At 44.0% G+C, this 22689-nt stretch overlaps 1 non-coding gene and 1 pseudogene across 1 annotated transcript; one reads left to right on the top strand and one right to left on the bottom strand.

The window, feature by feature from the left end:
- Window positions 1–1382: 1382 nt before the first annotated feature.
- LOC148120100 (granzyme B(G,H)-like) lies at window positions 1383–4410 on the bottom strand (annotated as a pseudogene).
- A 6324-nt stretch (window positions 4411–10734) lies between these two features.
- On the top strand, window positions 10735–10811 carry LOC148120099 (small nucleolar RNA SNORD55/SNORD39). The gene has a single exon (XR_015734662.1). It is a non-coding gene; the product is annotated as a small nucleolar RNA SNORD55/SNORD39 (small nucleolar RNA).
- Window positions 10812–22689: the final 11878 nt, after the last annotated feature.

The following is a 22689-nucleotide window of genomic DNA, read 5'->3' as shown; positions in this document are numbered from 1 at the left end:
AGAGTCCCAGGTAGTCTTAGGAATTATGGATACTGCAGTAACCACGAATGTTGAAATATCACAGGTTTTTCTCCACACCGTATGTTTTCATTTTTCTTTATTTCCTAGCCTCCTACTCACATTTAATTCTGTATCTGAATGTGCAGTTCTTAGGATTTAAGCCTACATAAGGACTCTGTATCCTGTTACCTATAAAATAAACGCAACAAGGCCATCTTACTTGTGTTATTCTCTACCTAGTGCCAACTCCTGGGGAGAAATACTAATTTTCTGAATAGTTTCCCATAGACGCTAATTGCTTAAGGCCATTTGCAAACCTTGTACACTTCAGTGTTGGCTGATGGAAAAGTAGAGAATTTAGTTCTTTTGCCTTGGGGATGTCAAAGACTGACAGTGACCAAATGACAAGCAGGGCACCATAGCCTAGAAGCCAGCAATGATTGAGATGAACAAGCTCAGAGGAGCTGATGCTGCTGAGAGACCCTGCTGCTATGGATGCTAAGTTGGAGCAGTGGATATGAAGTGACTCAGAAGAGCTTCCCTAGATCTGAGCATGGGGGAGGTGGGGTGTAGGGTTTGGGAACATACACTGAGAACCCTGGTCTCCATAGAACCTCTGTGATGACACTTCTAGCCTGGATATTTGTGAGCCCCATCCCTGCCAGGTCATGATTTAGGCTGTCACATCTAGTCTGAGGCCCTAATGAAAGGAACCACATGTGGATTTGGGTGTCCTAGGTAGGGGGATAAGAGGTAGGGACATGAAAGTTTAGCATGAACTACTAAGCATAGAAGTTGATAGTCTCATCAGAGCAGGCATAAAAGAGAAGGGGGTGGAGCTTAGAGGCTTGAGGAACTTGGGCCTGTTTCAGAGGAGGATACATGAGAAAGTGGGGATACTGTAATTGCTATCACCTTAATGGTGAAGCTGTGGGACAATAATACTCTGCCCAGGAAGGTCCATCTACACTGGCCTCAGCTTTGTCTCCCCCGTCTCCAGGAACAATGGTATTTCCCCTCTCTTTTATTTCATATGACACAGAGGAGGAAAAAAGTTCACCCTGAGCCCCAAGACAAGAGCTATCCAAGCTCAGCTTTGGGCCTGTCGGAAGGGCAGGCACTGCACAGAGCGACAAGTAAAAAGGAGCTGGTCAATGGCCTCACCTGAACTTTGGGCAAGGTGTGCACATGGTTGTGGAATGAGCAGAAAGCAGAAGTGTGCCATTGGCCTGCCTAGCACAGAGTTGGTCCCTGTGATATGAAACCAGGCTTCTGATTCTGCAAAGAGACTTTATTGAGATGCTCGCTTCTGTCCTGGGACAATCCTAAACTCTGCCATAAGGAAGATGGTGAGTCAGAAAGAGGTCTGGTTTGCTCTGTAGTTAGCTGTGTTTCATCATTTTCTTTATCCAGGGTAGGAAATTGACACTTTGGTGAAGACTCTTGGAGATAAACCATTTTTATACCCATAGGAGACGATACCTACAGCTGCCCTTTTACACAGCAGAGGCCCTCCGGAATCCCCCTGTGAATAGAGAGGAGTCAGAGGGGACTAAGCTGATTTTGCAATAGCCCAACCTCCCACTGTAAAACATGACCTGTGTGCTCTGTGTGGGAGATCAAAGAGCTTGCCTGGGGCCCCTAGACTTCCCACTTTTATTATGGACAGGGTTAGTATTTCACATCCCTCTACCCTTTCTTCAAGTCTATGATCCATTTTCTATGAAGGTATGTGGGACCCTCAGCTCCAAGCTGTTCTTTAGAATTGTGGACAGGTGGTTGAGCCTCTGTGAGCATGGAGGAGCAGACCATTGACAATGTGGGTGCGTGCTCTGAGGAGACCCCTGCTTGTGATGACAACACACACAGGGAACATAGCTTACTAAAGCCTGGACCTGGGTGACAGGAGGGCTCTGCAAATCCTGTTTTATGCCAACTCTCTTCACCAAGGCTCCTTGTCAGCTCTGAGACCCTAGTTAGTTACTGGTTCTTGCTGTTTCCAAGGAGAAAGATCACAGTCAGAGGGCAAAGGAGTTCCTGTTGCTTGGTCTCTAGGTCCCAAATTCCTTTTCCCCTCCCATGGATCCCAGAGAAAAGAACAATTCAACTTACCTTAAAGGAAGCACGCGTGATCTTTGGGTCTCCCACACAGATCTCAATGGTTTTGTTGTAATAGCCTTGAAAGCGGGACTCACACTCCTGGTCCTTCTGGACTGTTAGCTCTACTTCTTGTAGTACATTTGATAATTTACCATGTGGGGCCATCTTTCCCCAACCTGCCACTGAGCAGACATGCCCTGGCTTCACACGGACCTTACGCCTTGGTAGGCTGAGGGGCCTCACAGCTTTAGTATTCTTTGCCTTCCTCTCCAGCTGTGGGGAAGAAGAAAGAGTGCAGCTCATTGATGACTGGACTGAGACACCAGGATGGAAGAGAAGAAAGGAGCGTGGTGAGAGCAGGAGGAGCAATCCCTGGAGCAGGATATGGGCTCTTCTCACCTTTAAGAGCATGATGTATTTGTGATGGTTTCATTATTAAAGCCTGGGTGTGGGATGGCTTTTGCCACCGGGATGATCTGCCGGCTCTTCTCCTGGAAGCTGATGATGTGGGCACCTAGAGTGATGTTCATTAAGCTGTGCAGAGAGCAAAGTGCAGATGGGAGATGTGGAGTGAGAGGGGTGAGAGAGGACACAGTCCAGGAGTTGTAAGAGGCTGGGTGAGCAGGGAGGGGCTCTAGCTGAGGGGACTTGAGGCAACAGAAAAGCCTAAGGGTGTGAACTACTGTTTTGTCTTCTCAAAGGCACTAGACTCCTGAAGACTTCCTTTTGCTTCTTCACAATTTTCCAAAGTTTGCATTGACTCTTAATGTGCACTTTCAACCACAGCCACTGCTGTAGTCTGACCAGTGTAGCTGCTTTCAACTCAACTGTGCTGCTGCCTCTGGACTCTCACCCTTTGACCTCAAAGTTGCCCTGATGACAGACTTCCATTGTCACAGCCCTGCCCTCTAGTGCTCTCTCACAGAAGCAGCCACAAGTAGAGGATGGAAACTCCTCTTGGGGTCTCAGAAAGCTTGGGCCAGTTGTTCCTCCTCACCTTCCCCTGCAGTGAGCAGCTGTCAGCACGAAATTGGATTTCACCAGGAAGCCTCCACAGCGTCTCTTCATCACATTAACATCCAGAAATTCAATAAATGCCATGTAGGGACGGGAGTGGCGCTTGGCCTCATGGCCCCCGATGATCTCCTCTGAAAGAAAAGGCAGAATATGGGGTGTCTGAGAGCAGCAGATAGGGTCAGGAGGGTGAAGGTGATAGGATCTGCAGCTCCCCAAGACTGTTGTAGACTGAATTCTTTACACATAGAATAATCTTTGCAGAATCCTAAGGTCAGGACCCTGTTCTGAAAAGGGGTGGGTAGCACTTGTCCTCCAGGCCCTGCTTTACAAATGCATGGAGGGACAAGCTCTACATTCATGAGGCTACACTGAGGGGTCCTGGGTGAATTGCCTTTGTCTTTTCTTACTTACTGTGTCTCCCTGGCCCTCTGATGTACTGATTAGCGTCATGTTTTCATCCCTTTCCTCAACCCCTATCAGGTGGATCTTTTAAAATTCTATTCTGGTGCCCAACACATCTTGGGTTCTCAATAAATGCTTTTGGCTGCATGAATGAATGAATTCTAGTTAGCTGCAGGGCTAGTAATTAAGATAGCATGAGATTCAGGGCCCTGGGGCCCTTGGAGTTGTGTGTTGGCATAGACAGGAATAGCAAGGAACGTGCAGAAAGAAATGGAGAGGCCAACCAAAACCACAAATTTAGTGAAGGGTACAATGCTGGCATTTGTCACCATGGGCCTCTTTCTTCAGTAATTGATGGGGGAAGTTGCTAAATAATGATAATATTCATTATCATTAATGAATATTATCATTTGTATTATCACTTGAGCTGGTGGCCTTACTCCATTGCTGACTGGTCTTTAAAGTTGCCCTGGATCTGGGCTCAGGTAAGGTCAACGATGTACTTTTGAGTAACTTCGCATTCTCTGCTACTACTCACTTTTGGGATGATCCACTCCCCAGGTGACACAAAGAGCAGGGAGAAGCTAGTGCCCACCATGTCCTCTGAGGACACCGCCTGTCTTCAGACTTTGTTGAGGATCTAGCCAGTGATAAGCTTCCAGGTCTAGGATGGTCTGGGACCTGAGGTTCAGAAAGCTACTGGTTCAGTGCAGGAAGTCCTGACTAGAGCTGGGCAGAGACTCCACAGGGGTATTATGGGATGGCACCTCTGGAACAGGGGTATCCACTCACCTGCTCCAGCTCCAAGCAGCAGAAGAAAGGTCAGGAGAATCAGGACTGCTGCCATCTTCCAAGGAAGGCTCTCGGGTGGAAGAGGGCAGAGTGGACACGGCCCTTGAAGGATGAAGGAGGTGAGCGCTCAGTGACCTCACAGGCCTTTTAAACCTGTGCACCTCTGCTCTGATTGGCTTAAGTAGCTAAGGCCATTTTCTGGTTTGGGTAAAAATGTCAATATCACCACATTGACACGAGCTTAGCTGGGATAAAGACCAAGAAAGTAGAGGGTGTGAAGGCTGTGGTTAAGGGGCCCTGAGACCCCCAGGAAGTCCGGTTCTGCATTGAACCATAAGAATGTACTTTCTTACCTCTTATATCGTTTTGAAATCTGGTAAGAAATCTTTTGGGTTTGGGGTTTTTTTTTGGGGGGGGTCTGCTCTCTCTTTGCATTTTAAATAATACATGCAGGCAAGAAACAGTTATTGGACAACAGATATACAGACAAAGTTATACAGTATTTAGTGATAGTTGATATACAGCCAAATTTGGCTATGCAGAGTTTCAGTACATCATCTCATTTACCTCTGGGAGTTCTGATCCTACTGTGGAACCATCTGTTGGAATAGTCTGATGAATTAATCTTCACTCACTGACTCTCCTCCTCTACTGCTAGGGTGCCACAGAGAAATCTCTAAGGCAACTGATACCATGTGACCAATGATTGTGTCTACTGTCTTACATAGTTAAGTATAATTGACAAGTATTGGTTACCTGTTTACTACGCATTGCCATTTATCTCTCAAGCGGTCCATAATATTAGATCAACCCTTCCCTCCTGAGGATTGCCATGGTATTTTCTACAACATTACCTAGGATTTTCTGTAGATAAACAAGGACCTTGGTAAGATTTTGAATGATTATTTAATGGACTAGATCCAGAAGTGAGACAGACAGGGAAAAGGCTGATATTCACTGGAGTGAGCTGAGGATCTGAACTTAGAGAACAGATGGTTAGAGCTGTGTGAGATCAACTCTGGGAAGTGAGGCAAGCTGGCCTTGACCTAAGGACAGGGTGTGTGTGTGTGTGTGTGTGTGTGTGTGTGTGTGTGTGTGTGTGTAGATTAGCATGTACATCCAGATAACCACAGAACAACCAGGTTCTGCTTTATTTCTACAGATTTATACTTGTCAGAGATTTTTGAATTTCCTCCTTTCATTCCATAGAGGCTTTCTTGTCCCAGGTGCTAACTGCAGTCCAGATATTAATTGGATCTAAATTACTCATCCAGTAAATCAGTTGGAACTTCATGCCATTTCTGGGCCACAGAGGAGGGATAACTGTTTTTGGAATACATATTACTATACATGCTATAACAAAAATTGATAATTACTTTCTGAAAAAGGAATATATATATATATATATATATATAACTGATAGATTATCTGCACATACAGGTATGCAACAAAATCCTTACAGAATATAATAATCTTAATTATATGGATCCCATTTGGAGAAAATCTTTTAAAACTACAGAGCAGGCTCCAATTTAGTGACATCTAATAAAAAATTGAACACATCTAAGTAGTAGGATTTATTTTATATTGTTTTTTTCCTAAAAATAAGGAGAACAATAGTAACACACCTCTTGGATCCCAGCACTCGGCTGGCAGAGGCAGACATATTTCTGTGAGTTCAAGGCCAGTCTTCTCTACAGAGTGTGTTCCAGGACAGGTAAGGGTACACAGAGAAACGCTGTCTCAGAAAAAAAGAAAAGAAAAGAAAAGAACAAAAGAAAGAGCAAACAAAAATGCTGAATGAGGACAACATGAACTTTTGTGGACTCCTGACTGGTCTACTAAAATGCTGAATGGCCAATAGCTAGGCAGGATAGGGAAAGACAGGATTGGCAGGCAGAGAGAATAAATGAGAGGAGGAATCTCGAGAGGAAAGAACAGAAGAGGAGAAAAGAAGGAGGAGAAAAAGTGGATATGTTTGGGGCTAGAAGCCAGGAAGCTGCCAGAGAGACAGACACAGAGACAGCAGGAAAAGTACAACATACAGAAAGAAAAGGTAAAAAGCCCTGAGACTTAAGTTAGTAAAGAGAAACAGTTAAGTTAAAAGAGTTATCCAGATGTGACCCTTAGCTAGGCCGAGCATTCATAACTAATAAAAAGTCTCCATATCGTGAATTGGAAGCTGGTTGATGGCCCAAAAGAAAAGGGCTACAAGATAGAATAGATTTTAAGGGTTGGCTGGGTTAGGGTGGGGATGGAAATGAAGAAATCAGTCACGTGGGAGGAGAGGGTACTGGGAAGGATGACTGGAATTTGGGGATGATGTGGAAACCTAGAGTAGAAGAAACTTTCTGGAATCAATGAGTGACCCTAGAAAAGATGCCTATGATGGGGGATACAATGTCTGGACTGGCCACCTTATGTAACCAGTCAAGGTTCCCAACCATGGGACTGGGATCCCAAACCAGACATCTAACCTTCAACCAAAAATTTGTCCTCCTTGCAACATGTGTTGTGGTAATGGTGGAGCGGGAGAAGTGGGAAGGCCAACAACACCTAATTAACTTGAGGCCCACTCCTAACACTGACTAAATGGCCAGGAATCAGAGGTTGAACCTAGGATAAAACCAAACATGACTGGCCAAAAAATTAATAATAATAATAAAATGGTTCCTAATGGTACTCTGCTATGCTCATAGATCAGTGCCTAGCCCAATCATCAGAGAGGCTTCCTCCAGGGCCTGATGTGAACAGACGCAGAGACCCACAGCCCAACATGAGGCAGAGTTCATGAAACCAGGCAGAGTTCATGAAACCACGCAGAGAGGAGCTGAAAGGACAATAGGAACAAGAGGGCTTGAGGACACTAGAAAATCATGGTTATCTTAGTAAGGGGTTTTATTGCTGTGAAGAGACACCATGACCACTGCGACTCTTACAGAGAAAAGATTTCATGGAATGGCTCACTTCCAGTTTCAGAGGTCCAGTCCATTGTCATCATGAGCAGTAGCATGGGACATGATGCTGAACCTGAGAGTGCTACAGATTGCAGGCAACAGAAAGTCGACTGACTCACTGGGCAGTATCCCCAGCATAGGGAATCTCAAAATTTAATCCCACAGTGACACACTTCCACCAATAAGGCCACATACACTCCAACAAAGTCACGCCTCCTATTGCTGCCACTTCCTATGAGATTGTGGTGTCAGTTACATTCAAACTACAACAATGGCCAATAGAATCTACTTAGCAGGATTTATAGGGATCAAAGAGATTGGAGCAACAATCGAAGAGCCTGCATGGGTCTCTTCTACTTCCTCTCCACACATACTATGGTTGTTTAGCTTGGGTTTTTTGTGGGACTCCTAACAGCTGGAGTGGGATGTCTCAGGATAATTTGCCTGCTCTTGGAACCCTATTACTCCCACTGGGTTGTCTCACCCAGCCTTAATATGAGGGTTTGTGTCTAGTCTTATTGTATCTTATTAAATCATCTGAGGATGATTTCGCTGGTGTGCCTGATCTTTTCTGAAAGGAAATGGAGGACAAGTGGATTTGAGGGACACAGTAGGCAGGGATGGACAAGGATGAGTTAAGGGAAGGGAAACTGTGGGCATGATGCAATGTATGAGAGAAATATAGAAAAAAGTACAATTCACTAGTGGTGCATGCTTTTTTTTTGTTATTGTTGTTGTTGTTTTCTGTTAGACGTGTTTATTCAAGTATCCGAAAACACTCTTTCCACTTCCTCCCCTCCTCCCAATACCCTCCCGCTCCCCCCACTCCCCCCACTCCCTTTCCTCCTCCCTCACCATTCCCAAGAACAGTCAGGGTTTCCTGCCCTGTGGGAAATACAAGTTCCTTCCCCCTCCCTCCAGGTCCAGGAAGGTGAGCAACCAAACAGGCCAGGATCCCAAAAAGCCAGTCCATGCAGATGACACAAGACCCAGTGCCATTGTCAATGGCTTCTCAGTCTTCATTTGGACCTTGGGGGCTCAGTCAGCCCCCATGTCAACCACATTAAGAGAATCCGGTTTGATCACATGCTCGTTCAGTCCCAGTCCAGCTGGCCTTGGTGAGCTCTCATTCCATCAGTCCCCTTGTATCAGTGGGTGAACGCACCCTTCGCGGTCCTGACTTCCATTGCTCCAATGTGGGTCTCCGTCTCTATCTCCATCCATCGTCGGATGAAGGCCCCCTCTGATTTTGCTTTCCTTGCTCACGATCTCCCTCCCTCTGCTTCTCATTTGGACCTAGGGAGTTAAGTCCAGTGTTCCAATATGTGTCTCTGTCTCTATCTCCATTCATCGCCATATGAAGGTTCTGTGGTGACATGCAAAATATTCATCAGTATGGTTATGGGCCAAGGCCAGTTCAGGCACCCTCTCCTCTGCTGCCCAGAGTACAATCTGGGGACCTCTCTTTGGGCCTGGGAACCCCTCTAGAATCAAGTCTCTTGCAAACCCTAAAATGGCTCCCTTAGTTGAGATATAAACTTCCCTGCTCCCATAACCATCCTTCCTTCCTCCCCCCATCCCATTCCCCAAAGCCATCCCCAATCCTCCCCCTCTGTCCTCTCCCTTACCATCTCCCCTTACTTCCACCCTCCCACCCCCCCCCCCGTGCACCCAAGTTTGCCTGGCAATCTTGCCTACTTCTAATATCCAGGAGGATAACTATATGATTTTCTTCAGGTTAACCTTCTTATTTAGCTTCTCTAGGATCACAAATTATAGACTCAAAGACCTTTAACTATGGCTAGAATCCACTTATGAGTGAGTACATGCCATATTCCTATTTTTAGGTCTGGGTTACCTCATTCATTAAAGCGTTTTCTATTTCCATCCATTTGCATGCAAAATTCAAGATGTCATTGTTTTTTACCGCTGAGTAAAACTCTAATGTGTATATGTTCCACACCTGCTTTCACCATTCTTCTGTTGAGGGGCACCTAGGTTGTTTCCATGTTCTGGCTATTACAAATAGTGCAGCTATGAACATAGTTGAATAAATACTTTTGTAGTATGATAGCGCATCTCTTGGGTATATTCCCAAGAGTGGAATTGCTGGGTCCTGAGGGAGGTTGACTCCCAGTTTCCTGAGAAACCGCCACACTGATTTCCACAGTGGCTGCACAAGTTTGCATTCCCAACAACAATGGATGAGTGTTCCCCTCACCCCACATCCTCTCCAGCATAGGCTATCATTGGTGTTTTTGAGTTTAGCTATTCTGACAGGTGTAAGATGGTATCTCAAATTGGTTTTGATTTGCATTTCCCTGATCGCTACTAGTGGGGTGCATGTTGAAAGAATTAAGTTGGATCACAATGGCATGTCTTATACTTCAGGAGGAGTGACCAGGTCTACGGTGTGAATGTGAAGCAAGCCACAGCCACTCTGCTTGCCTTTTTCCTGCCCACCTCTACAGATGTGGGCTCTACATGAGGTTCATTGAAACCCGCAGCCTCTTAGGGCTTCTGACTTTTCTGTCACTTCCACACACTGCTTTCCAGAACCAAAGAAGATCACACATGTTGCACTATTGGAATGTGTGGAATTTAATCATTTATAAGCATTACATTTTTGTGAATTGTAAATACAGATCCATTTTTGACACATTGACCTGTCTAGTGAAATGAAAGAACAAGATAAATTAGGAGTCTACTGTGTACCTGATAGAACACCAGGGATCTCCAAGAATTGGTTGAAGATGAAAAAAGACTCTTCTAGAATAGCTTCTCTTGGATCCCTCTGGTTCACAAACTGCTAAACCTCATGTTGCCAACAGGGGAAAGCAGAGTTTCCAGGCTGAGCCAGAGTTATTGAGTGCCTTGAGGTCATGGTAGAGCCCCGCCATGGAAGACTTGGATTGGAACAGGGCTCATTCGGACTGGTATAGGTGGAAGAGGTGAGCATCAGGTACTGGGAGCCCAAGTCCAGCTGGACTAAGAGGTAAAGGAGATTGCAAGTGTTTGGAACTTGTAGGTAGATGAGTGAAAGGCTGGCTTAAATCAAGATTGGGGGAAGTGGGGCTGGAACAGAACTACTGGAGAATAGAGGAAGTCAGATGGAAAATACTGGAAAGCCAGCAAGGAGTACAGAAGTGATTGAAATCTGTATTGGGCAGGGAAATGTGACCTAGGTGAGTCGGGGCCATCAGAGGGATGTCTCAACCTTCTAGACTGTACACAGTTCACGTGGTGCATGTACCCTGCCCTGCTAGAGAGGGAGAGCTCCTGGAAACAGGAAAATGAATCCCAAGGCTTTCTAAATTTCCAGAGTACAATTTCTATTCAACCCAATGCCTTCTTATATTCTCTGGAAAATGTTGGGGACTTGATGAAGGTAGCCTAGAGAAATTAGGGATTCCCTAGTCCCATACACTTTTGTTTCTGGAGGGCTAAGGGTGAAAAGGAATACCTGAGTGTAGGACACCTCAGTGGTGCTGCAGACTCCTGCTTGTGATGTAAGGAAGCCGACCTTGGAGAGATCAACCTGCCTCTGCTTCTCAAGTGCTGGGATTAAAGGCATGTGCCACCACCGCCTGGCCATCATTGACTCTTAGTGTGTTCTTTCAACCTCAGTCACTGCTTTAGTTTGGCCAACTCAACTCAAGAGTGTTCTTGGCTCTGACCTCTCAACCTCTAACCTCAAAGTTTCCCCGATGACAGACTTCCATTGTCACAGCCCTGCCCTCTAGGGAGCTCTCACAGGAGCAGCCACAAGTAGAGGATGGAACCTCCTGTTGGGGTCTCAGAAAGCATGGGCCAGCTGCTTCTCCTCACCTTCCCTTGCAGTGAGCAGCTGTCAGCACGAAGTCGTCTCACGCTAGGAAGCCGCCACAGAAAGTCCTGTTCCCATCAGAATCCAGAAACTCGGTAAATGTCAAGTAGGGACAGGAGTGGGGTTTGCCCTCATGTCCCCAGATGATCTTCTCTGAAAGAAGGACTTGAATTTGGGGTTTCTGAAAGCAGCAGATGAAGTCAGAAGTGAAGATCCAGGAAGAAGTGAGGGGTGAGATCTGCAGGTCCCCCAAGACTGTTGTAGACTGAATTCCTTGCACATTGAATAATCTTTGCTGAATCTTAAGCCTCAGGGGCCTTCTCAGAGAAGGAGTGGGTTGGACTTCTCCTCCAGTCCCTGCTTTACAAAAATACATAGAGGAACAACCTCTATCTTTATGAGGTTGTAGTCTGAGAATGACTTGCTTTGGTAATTACCTTGCTAGTCTCCCCAACTCCACTAATGTCTTGATTTTCTAATCTTTTTCCCATAAATCTAATCTTTTTTCTACTATGGAAGTGGATTTTCTACAATTATCCTATTTTTAGGGGCCACACATCTTAAAATCTCATTAAAGTCTTTATGTCTGTATGGATAAATGACTTCGACACAGCAAAAAGGCAGTTCAGACTCATGGGATCAGAGCCTGGGTGACCTTGGAGGAGTGCACATGTAAAGACGGGAATAGTTAAGGAAGTGGGGAGGCTAACCAAAACTAGACTGCACAGCCACCTGAGTGTGCAGCACAGGCATCTTGTCACCCTGGGCTTTTTCTTCAGAAGCCTGAAAGTGGAAGTTACTAAATAATGCTAATCTTCTTGAGCTGGTGGCCTTACCCCATTGCAGGCTGTTTGGTAAAGCTCCCCTTGCTCTGGACTCAAAGTTAATGACATACTTTTTAGTAACTTTGCCTTCTCTGCCACTTCTCTTTTTAGAGACGATCCACTCTCCAGGAGACAAAAAGAGCAGGAAGAAGCTAGTGCCCACAAGTCTTCTGAGACATCTCCCTTCTTTTTTTTTAATCGTTTTTATTGAGCTGCATATCTTTCTCTGCTCCCCTCCCTTCCTCCCCTTATTTTACACCCTCTCCTATGATTCCCACGCTCCCAATTTACTCAGAATATCTGAGACACCTCAGGTTTAAAAAGCTGAGGTTTAGAAATCTCCTAGTTCAGCACAGGACAGTTCCTGACTAGAGCTGAGCAGAGACTCCACAGAGGTATTATGGGATGGCACCTCTGGAACTGGGATATTCACTCATCTGCTCCAGCTCCAAGCGGCAGAAGAAAGGTCAGGAGAATCAGGAATTATGCCATCTTCTTAGGAGGCTGCTCGGGATGGAGAAGGGCAGAGTGGACACAGCCCTTGAAGGGATGATGGAGTTCAGTGCTCAGTGACCTCACAGACATATTAAACCTGAGCACCTCTGCTTCTGGTAGGCGACAATACTTAAGGATGTTTTCAGGTTTGGGTAAAAATGACAGTCACCGCATTGGCATGAGTAACTGTGATTAAAAAACAAGAAAGTAGAGGGTATGCTGGCTGTGGTTGAGGGGGGTCTGAGACCCCAGGAAGTTCACAGTGCCTGTCCTTTCTTATCTCTTACATTTTTTTTTTACACTCGGTAATATCTCTTTTGAATTTTTGGTTTCTTTCTTTACATTTTAAATAAGACAGATAATCAATTTACCACGAAATAGTTATAGCACTACAAACACACAAAGTTATTCAGTAACTTTGTTACTATGCAGAGTTACTATGCAGAGCCATACTTTACTAGGCAGAGTTTCAGTACATCTTCCCATTAACCTCTGAGACCTCTGATCATACTGTGGAACCATCTGTTAGCATAGTCTGATGAATTAATCTTCACTCACTTTGACTCTCATAAACTGCTAGAATGTCGCAGAAAAAAATTCGAAAGATAGGTTTATCCTGTGGCCAATGATCATGACCTACTGTCACACATAGTTAAGAACAATAATGAATCAGAGATAACATGTATCAGTTACCTGTTTATTATGTATTGGTGTTTATCTCTAAGCAAGAACTTCAGAAGTAGTAAGATTAGATCAACACTGGCTTACCTTCTGAGGACTGCAGTGGTATTTTCTACAACATTGTCACAATTTAGTGTACATAAACAAGGACCTTGAATGATTATTAGTGAGCAAGAATCAAGTGTGAGACAGAGATCCAACTCTTGAAAAGGCTGATATATAGTGAGCTGAGGAGCTGAGCTCACAGCACAGATGTTTACAGTTGTTTGAGATCAGCTCTGGGAGGTGAGACAGGCTAGCCTTGCCCTAAGAACAGTGGTGTGTGTGTGTGTGTGTGTGTGTGTGTGTGTGTGTGTGCGCGCGCACACATGCACAGACATCCAGAGCAACCAGGGAATGTCCTCCTTTCATACTTGGTGTACATAGAGGCTTTCTTGTCTTAGTTGTGAACTGCAGTTTGAATATTAATTGGATCTAAATTACTCATCTGGTCCATGGGTTGGAACTTTGTGGCATTTCTGGGTCGCAGTGAAGGGATAACTATTTTGGGATACACATTACTACACAGGCTATAATGAAAATTGGTAATTCCTCCCTGAAAAGGAACCATATATAAATGATACATTATCTTCACATACAGATAGGCAACAAAATCCTTACAGAATATAAATTGTTAATTATATGGTACTTATTTAGAGGTGATCTTTTAAAACCATGGACTAGGCTTCAATTTGGTGATATCTAATTTGAACACATATAAAAAAATAGGATTTGTTTTGGTATATTTGGTTTATTTTTTCTTAAAAGTAAGGAGAACAGTAGTGGCACATGCCTTGAACCCCAGCACTCGGGGGACAGAGGCAGACATATGTCTAGAGTTAAAGGTAACCCTGGTCTACAGAGTGAGTTCCAGGACAGCTAAGGGTACACAGAGAAATGCTGTCTCAGAAAAGAGGTATTTGATGTATTTTGTACATTTTTACCAAAGATCATCCCCTCTCATCTCCCACCATTTCCACTGAGAGGGACCTTCCTCTCTGTGTCTAACTTTTCTTGATGACCTCTGCCAGGACACATCAGTAAACATGAGGTTAGTGTGGTGATTGCACTGTCTTTTCTTAATTTTATGAGTTCTTCTATTCTTATGTTGATATACATTTTCATTTCATTTATTTGTTTGTTCATTCATTCATTTATTTTTGATACAGGGTTTCTCTGTATAGCCATGGCAGTTATGGAACTTGCTCTGTACACCATGCTGCATTTGATCTCAGAGATCCAGCTGCCTCTGCTCCCCAGCGCTGGGATTAAAGGCTTTCTCCACCACTGACAGACTGGGTCTGTCTCATTGAACTACCATCTCTGGCCAGCAGCAGCAACTGTACTATTTGAGTTAATCATGGATGAAGAAATCAACTAGTGTAGGAGGTCCTTCTTTCTATATGCTGCCTGTATTGGTTAACGAATAAGGAAACTGCTTTGGCCTGATAGGCCAGAACTTAGGTAGGCAGAGAAGACAGAACTGAATTCTGGGAGGAAGAAAGAAGAGTCAGAGAGAAGCCATGGATCTTCTGCCTGAGACAGAGGCCAGTTAGAATCTCCAGTAAGCCATTGCCACGTGGCAATACACAGATTAAAGTAGATGGGTTAAACTAATATGTAAGAGTTAGCCAATAAGAAGTTAAAAATAATGGCCAAGCAGTGTTTTAATTAATACAGTTTCTGTGTGGGTATCTCAGGTCTAAGCTAACTGGGAGCCCAATGTGGGGCATGAACCCACAACCCTGGAATTAAGAGTCCCATGCTCTACCAACTGAGCTAGCTGGGCAGCCAGGATGAACAAGCAGCCCCCTCCCTGCAGCAAACCATTTCAATAGATTTTTGCCCTGGCCCATGAAAATATATTTATTTAGTGTTTTTCAATGTCAATAGATAAGCCATTTCTAAAGTAACATTGGCTCCATCATCAATACCTAGAATCAAAATGGCAGATTGGGTTTTATTCAGCATCAGCACTGTCATCAATCCCTAAAGAATAAGATTTAAAATTAGTGGTTCTGTTCTTCAGACTTCTTTGGACAGTTTTTTTTCAATTTCCTCAATTCACTTGGTTATAATCTGGTGAGAACAAATTAGTTTAGAAATAAATATTCTGGTATGCTCTTTAATTTCTTTCTTCAAAGACTTCAAGTTCTTGTCAAATAGATCTTTCACTTCCTTGGTTAGAGTTACCCCAAGATACTTTATGCTACTTGTGGCTATCGTGAAAGGTGATGTTTGTCTGATTTCCCTCTCTGCTTCTTTGTTCTTTGTGTATAGGATGGCAACTGATTTTTTTGGAGTTGATCTTGTATCCTGACACATCTTCCATGCTCTTGGATTGGGAGGATCAAGATAGTAAAAATGGCAATTCTACCAAAAGCAATCTATACATTCAATGCAATCCCCATCAAAATCCCAACAAAATTCTTCACAGACATTGAGTGAACAATAATTAACTTTATATGGAAAAACAAAAAAGTCAGGATAGCAAAAACAATCCTATACAATAAAAGTACCTCCAGAGGCATTACCATCCCTGACTTCAAACTCTATTACAGAGCTACAGTAATGAAAACAGCTTGGTATTGGCACAAAAACAGAGATGTTGACCAATGGAATTGAATCAAAGACCCTGATATTAATCAACAAACCTATGAACACCTGATTTTCGACAAAGAAACTAAAATTATACAATGGAAGAAAAGAAGCATCTTTAACAAATGGTACTGGCATAACTGGATGTCAACCTATAGAAGAATGAAAATAGATCCATATCTATCACCATTCATAAAACTCAAGTCCAAATGGATTAAAGACCTCAATATTAATCTGACCACACTGAATCTGATAGAAGAGAAAGTGGAAGTAGTCTAAAACACATGGGCATAGGAAACCACTTCCTACGTAGAACCCCAGTAGCACAGACAATAAGATCAACAATGAATAAATGGGACCTCCTGAAACTGAAAAGCTTCTGTAGGGCAAAGGACACTGTCATTAAGACAAAAAGGCATCCTCCTGATTGGGAGAAGATCTTCACCAACCCTGCAACAGACAAAGGTCTCATCTCAAAAATATATTTAAAAAACTCAAGAAACTAGACATTAAAACTCTAATTAACCCAATTAAAAATGGGGTACTGAACTGAACAGGGAATTTTCCACAGAAGTTCAAATGACCAAAAGACACTTAAGGTCATGCTCAACCTCCTTAGCGATCATGGAAATGCAAATCAAAACAACTCTGAGATACCATCTTACACCTGTCAGAATAGTTAAAATCAAAACCACCAATGATAGCCTATGCTGGAGAGGATGTGGAGTAAGGGGAACACTCATGCATTGTTGGTGGGAATGCAAACTTGTGCAACCACTTTGGAAAATCAGTGTGGCAACTTCTCAGGAAACTGGGAGTCAACTTCCCTCAGGACCCAGTAATTCCACTCTTAGAAACATACCCAAGAGATGTGCAATTATGCTACAAAAGCATTTGTTCAACTATGTTCATAGCTGCACTATTTGTAATAGCCAGAACCTGAAAACAACCTAGGTGCCCCTCAATAGAAAAATGGATAAAGAAGGTGTGGAACATATACACTTCCGAGTTCTACTCAGCGGTAAAAAACAATGACATCTTGAATTTTGCATGCAAATGGATGGAAATAGAAAACGCTTTACTGAGTGAGGTAACCAAGACCCAAAAAGATGAAAATGGTATGTACTCACTCATAAGTGGATTCTAGCCATTAATAAAGGACACTGAGCCCATAATTCGTGATTCTAGAGAAGCTAAATAAGACGGTGAACCAAAGAATAACATATAGTTATCCTCCTGGATATTGGAAGTGGACAAGATTGCGGGACAGGGGTCAGGAGCACGGGGCTGGGGGTGGGATGGGGATAAGGGGAGATGGGGAGAGAGAAGGGAGAAGGGTAGGATGGGTTTTGGGGGAATGTGATGGTTGAGATGGAAGAGGGGTGGATGAGGGAGCAGGGAAGTAGATATTTTAATTAAGGGAGCCATTTTAGAGTTGCCAAGAGACTTGACTCTAACGGGGTTCACAGGTGTCCAAGGGGATGTCCCCAGCTTGTTCCTTGGGCAGCAGAGGAGTGGGTGCCTGAACTGGCCTTATCCTATAGCCACACTGATGAATATCTTGCATATCACCATAGAACCTTCATCTGACGATGGATGGAGATAGAGACAGAGACCCACATTGGAGCAATGGACTGAGATCTCAAGGTCCATATGAAGAGCAGAAGGAGGGAAAACATTAGCAAGGAAGTCAGGACTGCAAAGGGTGCGTCCACTTACTGAGACAGCGGGACTGATCTAATGGGAGATCATCAAGGTCAGTTGGACTGGAACTGATGGAGCATGTGATCAAACCGCACTCTCTGAATGTGGCTGATAGTGGAGGCTGACAAAGAATCCAAGGACAATGGAGCTGAGTTTTGTTTCTACTGCATGGACGGACTTTGTGGGAACCTAGCCTGTTTGGATTCTCACCTTTCTGGACCTGTGGGGAGCAGGGAGGACCTTGAATTTCCCATAGGGTAGGGAACCTTGACTGCTCCTTGGACTGGAGAGGGAGGGGGAAGGGGAGTGAGGAAGGGGAGGGAAGTGGGAGGAGGTGAGGAGGTGGAAATTTTCAATAAAAAATAAATTAATTTAAAAAAAGAAATAAATATTCCTAACTACTTAGACTGTGTCACATCTGAAACATTATTTGTACAGCACTCAGGAGACTTACTATCGACAATTGGTCATCAAGGATTGTATTGTTTGTTCTTTTAAAAACCACATAACCACATGTCTGGTTTTTTACCACAGAGCCTATCTAACTGGCTGTGCTGGCTACTTTTTGTCAACTCAACACAAACTAGAAACACCTGGGAAGAGAAGAACTCAGTTCAAGATTGTGCCCATTAGATTAGCTATGGGTATGTTTGTGGGGGTACTTTCTTGTTTGGATTGAGTTGGGTCTGGCCTACTGTGGGTAGTGCCATCCATGGGCACGTGGTCCTGGGTTAGAAAAGAAAGCAAGCTTATCCAATAGGCAGCTTTCCTCTGAGGTTCCTGCCTCTGCTCCTGCTTGAGTTCCTGCCCTGACTTCCATCAGTGATGGAGTGCAGGTGGGACGTGTGAGCCAAATCAATCCTTTCCTGGCCAAGAATTCTCTTTGTTACAGTGTTACAGTAACAAAACATAACTAGATCAGGTGTAACTATCTTTTTTAATGTGTGGTGTTTGTGTATACACTTGTATGTCAGTATAAGTGTCCCCATGCCTGTATAAGTGCAGAGGAAGTTGTCAGGTTCCTCTACTGTTTTCTGTCTCACTCCTTTGACATGGAGTCCTTCCCTGAACCTGAACAGACTGTTTTATTGAGGCTGATAGCAGCAAGCATCAGCAGTCTTCCTGTCTCCGCACTGAGGATACAGGCCCATCAACCCCACTCAGCATCTGTTATGTGGGTTCTGGGATCTGAACTCAGATTCTCCTTCCTGTTTAGCTAGTGCTCTTACCCACTGAGCCACACCCTTAGCACCCTGAATTGAAACATAAGTGCTTTTGTTATTGAGAAAACGTCCTTTTCAGTTCCATTGCTCTGTTCAATGTCGCCATCCTCAACAGCTGCTATGTTAGGTAGCATGATTTGAATATAGTACTTTTTCTGTTACCAGCTTTGTGAACACTTGCAAATCCCCAAAGGCTGAACATAGCCTTGTAATTACCTGAAAAAAAGTAAGTGTCTACCCACTTTTTTTTTCAAAGTTTATTAATTTATAAAAGTTTCCAATTCCGCCCCTCCTCCCAACACCCTCCCACTCCCCCCACTCCCTGTCCTCCTCCCTCTCCATCCCTAAGACCAGTCAGGGTTACCGGCCCTGTGGTAAGTTCAAGTTCCTCCGCACTCCCTCCAGGTCCAGGAAGGTGAGTATCCAAACAGACTGGATCCCAAAATCCAGTATATGCAGAGGAAACAAGTCCCAGTGTCATTGTCAATGGCTTTTCAGAAAGGCTCCGGGCCAGCCACATTCAGAGAATCCGGCCACATTCAGAAAATCTGGTTGGATCACGTGCTCGTTCAGTCCCAGTTCAACTGGCCTTGGTGAACTCTCATTAGACCAGTCCTCTTGTATCAGTGGGTGATCACACCCCTCGCGCTCCTGAGTTTTTTTTTTTATGTTCTTCCTCCTTTTGCTCCTCATTTGGACCATCTCTGGACAGAGGAGAGGGTGCCTGAACCGGCCTTGGCCTATAACCATACTGATGAAGATTTTGCCTATCACCATAGATCCTTCATCCGACGATGGATGGTGATACAGACGGAAACCCACATTGGAGCACCGGACTGAGCCCCCCATGGTCCAAATGAGGAGCAGAAGGAGGAAGAACGTGTCTACCCACTTTTAACTGAGAAATCATCTCTGTTTTTTTTGAGTTGTATTATATTCTATCATGGTAAAGAAGTCATGCTGAAATTAAAAATAATAATAGATAAGGAACTATGTTTTTATAACAAATATTGAAAAGAAAATAGGAAGCAAGGCTTGGGTATCTCCACGTCTCAACTGTGGATGCAGCTGAAAGTGACAGCTAGTGTAAGAATGGTGGCTGGTGGTGGTGTGTGAGGCAAAGCTGAGGTGTGTGTGTCTTAGGGATCCAAAAAGAATGCTTGCTTGTTTTTCAAATATCATTAGACATCCATTATCTGTAATGTAAATTAAAATATCATGGATAAGCTCTATGTTTCATTAAGTCACCAGGAATGCATGAAACTATAATGGTGCCAGTTTGACTGTCTGCAGTTGGAACATAAAACACTGAAAGCATCACTGAAGTCAGGCATGTTTAATAATAGCAAGAGCACACATATATTTTTTGTACCACATTGGAAAATGATGTCATCTACAAACTTCATACTCAAAAGTCGTACACTATAGTTACAAACACACACACAGGAAGGCATAGCAGAGAGAGAGAGAGAGAGAGAGAGAGAGAGAGAGAGAGAGAGAGAGAATTGGTAATGGTGTGAGTCAAGGCCTGCCCCACCAATGGACTTGCTCCATCAAGACCATATTACCTAACATCCCCAAATAGCATCATCAAATCGGAACCAGGTGTTCAAATACATTAACCTAGGAGAGGACATCCTCACTGAAAACACCATAAAAACGTGGCATGGAAATCAAATAAATACAGAACAGAAACTACATTCTCTAAGTCCACAGAAAATGGGGCTGGGAGATGTATGGCGCTGGACAGGACAATGGAGGTATACAAGCATGTATTCCCAATCATGAACCAGGAGAACTTGTGTTCTAGTATCTGCTCTTAAAGGATGTCTTAAAGTTTTCTGGACTGCAATAGCCTGGAAGAACAGCGAAGTGGCTCTTGATGAGTTGAAGCATTTCCTCTTCCAGGTACAGAACATCGCTACAGATGTTAGGGGAGCAGAGTGAGCCCTGTACAAATGGTCGGGGCTGAGAGAAACATCCAAGGAGCAGAGGAATCTGAGGCACTCTGGGTTTAGGCCTTTACTGCCTGAATCTACTCCAATATGTGCTCAAGGGAGCAAAGCAAGGTGGCTTTGAACTCCTTCACTATGCATCTGTGTGAGGAGCCCAGGCGGTTCTCTCCAGGGAGAGTCAGAAAATGGGCTCATCTGTTTGTGGGATGACACCACATTACTGATTGGAAAATAGATGACATTGAGGTCGATTCTTCAGGGATTCCCAGGCTAAGTTCAGCCTCACCCCAACATGGTTCATACTGTTTGTCGGGTCAGTTACTTCCTATTCATAGAAAATTATTTTATATCCTCTCTAATGGATACACAATAATGATTTTCAGAGTTTTTTGAAGCCTTAGAACCATCTCTTTAAATAAATATGACTTCTAAACTGAATGCATATATGACCATATGTTTTCAAACACACGTTTCTTTGATTCTGCACTCTTCTTTGTTTTTGTTGTCTCTAAAGGAGCTGGCTCCTTAGTCTGTCTCCAGGGCAGGGTTTGTTTTCCAGCTCTCTATCAGAAACTGTGTGCCACCTATGTCTCTTTCTATATAAAACCTTGTCCTTGAAAGTTTCCTGATCCAAAGCAAGATTTTGCTTCCAATCCCAGAAGAACGTGACACGCTGTCTGTGTGGGACAGGGAACCACTAAGCTTAGCTGCCAGTCATGTTATCTGTTAAGTGCCTGACAGGACAGGACCCTGAACCAAGGCTGCTTGGAGTTTTCTTTTTATTTAAGTTAATTTAAAAATTTTTTATTAGTTTACTTTGAGAGTCTCTCTCTCTACAACCTTGTCTGGCCTTGGAGTCAGAGATCTGCCTGCCTCTGCCCCCCAAGTGCTGGATTAATGCATGTGCAAAAATCCCTGGCAGCATGATTTTTTTTTTAGCAGTGTGCGTCCAATGTAGGGATACTTTTATATAAACACACACACACACACACACACACACACACACACACACATTCTGGCTACAGTCTCATGCCCAGAACTTCGTAAGAGAATCCCAGGTAGTCTGGGGAACTATGGATACAGCCGTAACCAAGAATGTTGAAATATCACAGGTTCTTCCCCACACCATTTATTTCATTTTGTTTATTTCACAGCCTCCTGACTCACATTTAATTCTGTATCTGAATTATGCTTCTGGACATGTGCATCTCTTAGGATTGAAATCAGCATACTGACTCTGTTTCTTCCATCTTTAAAATAAACACAACGAGGCTGTCTTAGTTGTGTTATTCTCTACCTACTACCCACTCCTGGGTGGAATGCCGATTTTCTGAATAATTTCCCATAGAAGCTAATTGCCTAAGGCCTTTTGCAAACCTCGTACACTCTAGTGTTGGCTGATGGAAAAGTAGAGACTTTTAGTTCTTTTGCCTTGGGGATGTCAAAGACTGACAGTGACCAAATGACAAGCAGGGCACCATAGCCTAGAAGCCAGCAATGATTGAGATGAACAAGCTCAGAGGAGCTCATGTTGCTGACAGACCCCGCTGCTATGGATGCTCAGCACATAAGGAGGTTGGGGGTGTGAGTGAGCTGACTGTGAGGAGCTTCCCTAGGTCTAAGCATGTGGGAGGTGGAGTGCAGGGTTTGGAGACAGACACTGAGAGCCCTGGTCTCAATGGTCCTCTGTGGTGCCACTTCTAGTCTGGACCTTTGTCAGTCCCTCCCTGCCAGTGGTGTGGGCGAATTGTCTGTATTCTGTCAATCATATTTTAATAAAACGCTGATTGGCCGGGCAGGCAGTATAGGCGGGAAAGCCAGACAGGAAGTAGGGATGGAGCAAAGAGACTGGGAGTATTCTGGGAAGCAGGAAACTCCCTCCGCCACTCCTGTGCAGACCACCGAAGAGGCAGCATGTAGCTTGCCCAGCTGAAAAAGGTACCAAGCCATATGGCTACCATAGATAATAATAATGGGTTAATATAAGTTAAAAGAGTTAACAAGAAGCCTGACCGAATGGGCCAATCAGCTTTATAACTTAAAGAGATCTCTGTGTGATTGATTTTCTCTGGGACT

Source organism: Myodes glareolus, chromosome 12, assembly GCF_982192425.1.
Source record: "Myodes glareolus chromosome 12, mMyoGla1.1, whole genome shotgun sequence".
Taxonomy (NCBI): domain Eukaryota; kingdom Metazoa; phylum Chordata; class Mammalia; order Rodentia; family Cricetidae; genus Myodes; species Myodes glareolus.
Note: the sequence above shows the minus strand (reverse complement) of the source record. Positions and strands in the feature narration are given on the sequence as shown.